The following is an 8,199-nucleotide window of genomic DNA, read 5'->3' as shown; positions in this document are numbered from 1 at the left end:
GCGACACCACATAAAGGGCTTATAAAGTAATTTAAATAACAAGCATTCCACAGTCGGGCGTCTCAGCGACACCACATAAAGGGCTTATAAAGTAATTTAAATAACAAGCATTCCACAGTCGGGCGTCTGTGCGACACCACATAAAGGGCTTATAAAGTAATTTAAATAACAAGCAAGCCACAGTTGGGCGTCTCAGCGACACCACATAAAGGGCTTATAAAGTAATTTAAATAACAAGCATGCCACAGTCGGGCGTCTGTGCGACACCACATAAAGGGCTTATATAAGAATGATTATGGTGAATATCCAGGAGGTAGAACCGTCCCAGGGATACTCATTAATTCAAATAATACAAATGGTTAGCCCACAATAATAGTAATCATAATCACCATATGTCACATGTCATAATCAATGTTCTGGTTTAATAGCTTTGCCTCTGAAGACCGACACTAAGACCGACACTTGACCCATCCCAGACTGTAGTCCTTAACCATGGACATGACTATTCGTATAGATATAATCTCCGCAGAGGGTGTATTCTTTACCCACAAGTAACGGATTCCTTTAGTCCATCGGGACTAATTCTGTCTACGATCTTTTAATTGAAAACACACCTGACCGCACACACCAGCCTAACTTACCGGTGCCAGGAATCACCCACGACACCTGTTAAGCAAAACTCTAAGTGGGGAGGCTACAACCTCGATTAGCATGGGATCACAAAATTTATACCACACGCAAACTAGGGGGAGCTACCCCTTCGGCTCCAACCGAAAACACCCATGCCCCCGGACCAGGTGGCATGCCTACCGGAGGCCTTCGGTATCTTCACCATGGCCTCTCTGTACGGTGTGTGCTAGGAAAGGGGTTGACAACTTACTGAACCGTACCCTACCTGTGGCAGGGACAAGTGGTAGTACGAAACAAGTATGGGGGTTACCGGAACAAGACTCGATCTATGGTCGACTCAGGAGGTTTAAGTATTTCCTCCATGGTTAGGATAACAAATATGTTTCAACCAACAGACAAAATCACCACTCATCATGCCTCACTATGCCGTACCGGACACAACTATCTCACGAAGACCGGAGACAAGCTCGTGTCTACCCAAGACAGAGGCTCTCCCGGTTTCCTCCCGGTAGGCATGAAAGGTATACGAGGGTGTCTACTATCCCAATATTTCGAATGCCAACAGCACGGAATCATCAATATGCACTTATGAGTATGATCATATCATCACATGAAATAACGGAAACTTGGTGCCAAGGTGGTGTTGCGATCGTATCAAACAACGCACAACAATATTATGCCAGGGTTCAGAATGCTTGCCTTCAAGTTGTGGAGAGGCAGGGTGCATTCCAAAACTTTTGAAAGTTTCTTCCTTCTTCAAAAATCCTATTTAAGAAAATTTGAAATCAACACATAGTTTCAAAATAGTACAAAAAGTTGTTTGGAAAATTTTCAAACAAATATGAAAATAAACTAGACCAAATTTGAGGAACAACAGAAAAAGAATCAAGTCATTTGGACTTATATTTAAAAAGTTATAGCCAGTCAAAGTTTAGTCAATATTCTGTTTTTAAATAAAACCAGAAAAAGAAAACGTTTCGGGGAGAATACGCTTTCGAGGCAGAGGAGATGTACTTCTGAGGTTTACGCCTCCACTTAAACTAGCACGGGCCGGCTCGGGTCACTGACAGTGGGTCCCTTGGGCCCACTGGTCAGGTTTGACCAGTCGCCCGCGCCTCCTGCCTCCTCTGTCCGAGTGGGGCGGGGCTACGGTGATCACCGCCGACGAACAGCAGCTCCCCACGGGGATCCAAGGACAGGGATAGATCCGCTAGACCAGGGCGGTCCTCCCGGTGGTCGAAGGGCTGGCGGGGACAGAGGGAGCCGCCGGCGGCGAGCTCCGCGGTGGAGGTGGCTTCAGGAGGAATTGGGGGTTTGATCTACAGTGGTTTTCGATCGCGTTTGAGAGGCTGGGCGGCTCCGCAAGGTCGAGGGGAGAAGGGTGGTGGCACTGGATGGACTGGAGAAGCTCTGTTCGCGACGAAATGGACTGGGACGTGGCGGCGGCCGAGCCGACCGGAGATGGGGAAGACGACCTTCCTCTCTTCGATTACCGGCCATGGTAGCTCTAGGGGGATAGCTTGAGGTTTCCTGAGGGCCTGGACGAGCTCGGGGGCTCCTATTTATAGTGTGGCTAGGTCGGTTCCGCGGCGGCCGGGGATAAGCTCGACGATGAGCCGTTCCTGTGGCCGTAGGCGACGTGGCGATGTAGGGGTGGCTTGGAGGAGCGAATGGATGAGCTCGGGCCGTGCAGGGGCGAGCTAGCGCGCGACTATGGCTCGGGCAGTGCCGTCCATGGCAGAAGCCTGCTGTGGCCGCCCGCTAGCTGCCGTGGCCGACCTGACGGCGGCGCTGTGGAGCTCCAGGGGCATCTTGGAGGTTTCTGGTGAGTGGACGGGGGCGAGGCGTGGCTCTGCGGGTGCGCGAAGGTGAGGGGCCAGACGCGGCGACTCGGGCGCACGCACGTGCAAAACGCGCGCTTTGGCCGAGCCCAGAGCACGCACGCCAAGCGTTCGGCGAAATGCCAAGGCATGCTAGGAGGCTTGGGTGGGGCTAGGAATTAGCAGGTCTAGGTTAGAGGCATCTAGGTGCTTAGTGGACATGCTAGTTTGTCTAGATGGGCAAGATCACAATGCTAAAACAAAATCATGCCAAAACTTCTTATGCACTCAAGGTGCTTGAAAGAATGCCAAGGGCATCTAGGCAACTCTTGGGGTGGCCAAAATCTCCAGATCAGGGTCTCTTTAGATGATGAAGAGGTTGGCAAGGTTAGTTTATCAAAAACAGAAACTTGTTAGTGCAAGTTTTTGAGAAAACCAATTCTGGACAGAAAGAAAAGGGCATAATTTCATGGACTAAAATTACTCCAATGGATGCATTCTTCTGGACTTAAGGGTTTGGTAGGGTGAACTATAAGCAGTAAAAAGATCATTGTTACTAGAGCAAAATAAATTAGGGTTGCAGTGGAAAATGCCAAGCTGGACCATAATGAAGATGAGGATGATTTACTCAATTTTTTCAAATAACATCAGTGGATTTTTGCATAAGGTTGAATTATATACTACTACTGACATCCCATAATTTTGGTGGAAGCTTTAAAGAAATATTTAAATAGGTTGTAGTGCAATTTTACAAACTGGACCAGATTTGAAAACTTGGGGTAGAGCTCAAAACCTCCAATGAATAAAATATGTTTTTGCATAAAAGTTATTTAAAAACATCACATGACATCCCCAAATTTTGGTTGGAATTTTAAATAAATTTATCAAAGGGTTGTAGTTCAAATGGGACCCTAAAACCATGGGAAACCATTTTTAAAGAAATAAAGATCAGGAAAAATAATTATATAATTAATTCCACTGATAAAAAGAAAAGTTTTTCTTGAGAGGGATACAAGTCCAACAAAACATTTGGAAAGTTTTCACTTGGGTAAAAACTCCATAATAACCAAGAAAAGAATGGTTCTGAAATCAAAGAAAATCCAGAAAATAAAAAAATTAATTTCATGGCAAAATTTTAATAGACAAATCATGGTTAAAATTTTGGGGTGTTACAGAGTTCTTAAGTAATATGATTAATTGAACTTAAATTTATCATGAACTTAGTCCTGGTAGTATTAGCATATCTGTGTTGTAGATCAATAGCTCACGTTTAGCTCCCCTGTTTTATTTTTGATATGGGCATCAAGCTCTGTAGAGATAGATCAAGACGCCTGATGATACTTTCAAAGAACGCACACCTTGACATGATTTTGAAGGAGTTCAAAATAGATCAGTCAAAGAAGGGATTCTTACCTGAGTTGTAAGGTGTGAAATTGAGTAAGAATCAAAGCTTGACCACGGCAGAAGAAAGAGGAAGGACGAAGGTCGTCCCCTATGATTTTGTCATAGGCTCTATACGGTATGCTATGCTGAGTACCGCACCTGATTTGTGCCTTGCCACATGTCTAGCAAGAGGGTACAAAAGTGATCCAGGAGTGGATAACTGGACAGTGGTCAAAATTATCCTTAGAGGAATAAGGAAATATTTCTCGGTTATGGAGGTGATAAAGAGTTCGACGTAAAGAGTTACGTCGATGCAAGCTGTAACACCTATCTGGATGACTATGAGTAGAAAAACTGGATACGTATAATGGAGCAACCATTTGGAATAGCTCCAAGTGGAACGTGGTAGCAGCATCTATGATATGACATAAAGTTTTGCGAAGTACATGCGGATCTCATTGTTGCAGACCCGTTGACTATAACATCTCTCACAAGCATAACATGATCAAGCCCAGAACTCATTGAGTGTTAATCACATGGTAATGTGAACTAGATTATTGACTCTAGTAAACTCTTTGGGTGTTAGTCACATGGCGATGTGACCTTGAGTGTTAATCACATAGCGATGTGAACTGGATTATTGACTCTAGTGCAAGTGGGAGACTGTTGGAAATATGCCCTAGAGGCAATAATAAATTAGTTATTATTATTATTATTATTATTATTATTATTATTATTACTACTATTATTATTATATTTCCTTGTTCATGATAATCGTTTATTATCCATGCTAGAATTGTATTGATAGGAAACTCAGATACATGTGTGGATACATAGACAACACCATGTCCCTAGTAAGCCTCTAGTTGACTAGCTCGTTGATCAATAGATGGTTACGGTTTCCTAACCATGGACATTGGATGTCGTTGATAATGGGATCACATCATTAGGAGAATGATATGATGGACAAGACCCAATCCTAAGCCTAGCACAAGATCGTGTAGTTCGTATGCTAAAGCTTTTCTAATGTCAAGTATCATTTCCTTAGACCATGAGATTGTGAAACTCCCGGATACCATAGGAATGCTTTGGGTGTACCAAATGTCACAACATAACTGGGTGGCTATAAAGGTGCACTAGGGGTATCTCCGAAAGTGTCCGTTGGGTTGGCACGAATCGAGACTGGGATTTGTCACTCCGTGTAACAGAGAGGTATCTCTGGGCCCACTCGGTAGGACATCATCATAATGTGCACAATGTGACCAAGGAGTTGATCACGGGATGATGTGTTACGGAATGAGTAAAGAGACTTGCTGGTAACGAGATTGAACAAGGTATCGGGATACCGACGATCGAATCTCGGGAAATTATCATACCAGTAGACAAAGGGAATTGTATACGGGACTGATTGAATCCTTGACATCGTGGTTCATCCGATGAGATCATCGTGGAACATGTGGGAGAAAACATGGGTATCCAGATCCCGCTGTTGGTTATTGACCAGAGAGATGTCTCGGTCATGTCTGCATGATTCCCGAGCCCGTAGGGTCTACACACTTAAGGTTCGATGACGCTAGGGTTATAGGGAAGGTATGTACGCGGTTACCGAATGTTGTTCGGAGTCCCGGATGAGATCCCGGACGTCACGAGGAGTTCCGGAATGGTCCAGAGGAGAAGATTGATATATTGGACGAAGGGTTTTGGAGTCCGGAAGTGTTCCAGAGGTATCGGGGGATGACCAGCATGACCGAAAGGTATTTCGGGAGCCCCGACAAGTGTTGGGGGGCTTCATGGGCCAATGGAAGGGGGCAAACCAGCCCACTAAGGGGCTGTGCGCCCCCTCACCTAATCCCACGTGACCAAGGGGTTTGGGGCGCCCCATCTAGGGTTCCCACCTCCTGGCTTGGGGGCCAAGTCACCCAAGGGGGAGATCCCATCTGCCCTGGCCGCCGCCCCCTAGGGGAAACCCTAGGGCGCCTCCCCCTCCCCCTTGCCCCTATATATAGTGGAGGTTTTGGGGCTGCCCCACACACGAGTCTCTCTCTCCCAAGGCGCAGCCCTACCTCTCTCCCTCCTCGTCTCTCGTAGTGCTTGGCGAAGCCCTGCAGGAGTACCACGCTCCTCCACCACCACCACGCCGTCGTGCCGCTGCTGGACGGAGTCTTCCCCAACCTCTCCCTCTCTCCTTGCTAGATCAAGGCATGGGAGACGTCACCGGGCTGCACGTGTGTTGAACGTGGAGGCGCCGTTGTTCGGCGCTTAGATCAGAATCGACCGCGATCTGAATCGCCACGAGTACGACTACCTCATCCGCATTCTTGCAACGCTTCCGCTTAGCGATCTACAAGGGTATGTAGATGCACTCCCCTTCCCCTCGTTGCTAGATTACTCCATAGATTGATCTTGGTGATGCGTAGAAAATTTTAGATTTCTGCTACGATCCCCTACATATACAAGAGCAGGCATTCCAGTCCAACCCGGCGTGCGCCGCTCAGTCGCTGACATCACGAAGGCTTCGGTTGATACCACGACGTCGAGTGCCTATAACTGTTCCCACGTAGTTGCTTAGTGCGTACATGCCAATGGCCAGACTCGGATCAAATACCCAGATCTCGTTAAGCGTGTTAATTGAATAATCCACAGACGCCGACCAGGGCCAGGCCCACCTCTCTCTTAGGTGGTCTCAACCTGCCCTGTCGCTCCACCTCAAAGTAACAGTCGGGGGCCGTCGGGAACCCAGGCCCACCACTACCTAGGTGGAACCACCTGCCCCTTCAACCCCCAACAATCGGAATCACTTGCGGGTACTCAACGAGCCGACCCAACTTTAGTCATAACAAGTATAGTATGTATATATGTATGTATATACCCGTGATCACCTCCCGAGTGATCACGACCCGATAGTATAGCATGGCAGACAGACTAGAATGTAGGGCCACTGATGAAGTACTAGCAACCTATACTAAGCATGTAGGATTGTAGGTAAGGTATCAACAGTTGTTGCAACAATGACAGGCTATGCATTAGGATAGGATTAACGGAAAGCAGCAACATTCTAGACTACTCTCATGCAAGCAGTATAGAGAAGAGTAGGCGGTATCTGGTGATCAGGGGGGGGGGCTTGCCCGGTTGCTCTGGCAAGAGAGAGGGGTCGTCAACACCGTAGTCGTACTGGGTAGCAGCAGCGTCGGTCTCGTAGTCTATCGGAGAGAAGAGGGGGAAAACAATAAATATTAAGCAAACACATGCATAGCGATGCATGACATGACAAGTATCGGTGCTAGGGGTGCCCTAACGCGGTATGAGGTGGTACTGGTGAACGGGGGGGACATCCGGGAAAATATCCCCGGGGTTTCGCGTTTTCGGACAGATGAACCAAAGGGGGAAAGTTGCATGTTCGCTGTACTAGGGATGCGTGGTGGACGAACGGGCTGCGTATCCAGATTCGTCTTGTCGTTTTGAGCAACTTTCATGTACAAAGTTTTTCCATCCGAGCTACGGTTTATTTTATATTAATTTTAAAAGATTTAAATCATTTTTAGGATTTATTTAATTATTTAAATCAACATTATCCAGAATAGTGTTTGCTGACGTCATCATGATGTCAGCAGTTGACCTGGTCAACCTGACAGGTGGGTCACACCTATCAGTGACCCATTTTAATTAAACACATTAATTAACCTAATCAGGATTAATTAGGGGGTGGGCCCCACTGTCATTGACTAATTAATTAATTAACTAATCAGGTTAATTAGGCAACTAATGTGTAATTAGTTGTTTAACTTAATTAATCTAAATTAATTAAGTTAATTATTTCTTTAATTAATTAATTAATTAATCATTAATTATTTTTATTTTAATTTTTTTAAATACGTTCTAGGGCTAGGTCCACTTGTCATTGGCACACTGGGGCCATTGGGGCCACCGGTCAGCGACCAAGCGGGTGGCCCTGGGGCGGTGCCTCGTAGGCAGGTGCCCGCGAGAGCTCCGACAAGCCTCTCCCGCGGAGGCACTTCGCCAGAGATGGCCGGAAACGCGGTACAGGGGGTCTCCGGGCCTGCGGTTTGGACCTACGGGAGCGGTCCGGCATCACGCACGTGATGGTGACGACGGCCGGCGCCGGGGACGACCTTAGCATCGCCGGATTTTCAGCGAGGCGGATGGCTAGTGCGAGCGAGGGGCGTGGCCGTGGGTGCGGCGAGACACGGCAGCGCGCGAGGCCTGTCGTAGGTGGGGGCGAGCGCTCGCGCGAGCAGAAGGCGGGCGGGGCACCGGCGATGCAGAGCTATGGCGAACATGGGCCGTGGCCAGCACGCGACCGGCGCGCGGCGAGCGGGGCTGTGAGGCAGTGGGCTCGGTGAGGACG

This window comes from Triticum urartu, chromosome 3A (genome assembly GCF_056163025.1).
Source record: "Triticum urartu cultivar PI428250 chromosome 3A, HENAU_Tu73, whole genome shotgun sequence".
NCBI classification, from domain to species: domain Eukaryota; kingdom Viridiplantae; phylum Streptophyta; class Magnoliopsida; order Poales; family Poaceae; genus Triticum; species Triticum urartu.
The sequence above is the reverse complement of the archived record's forward strand: the minus strand, read 5'-3'. Positions refer to the sequence as shown.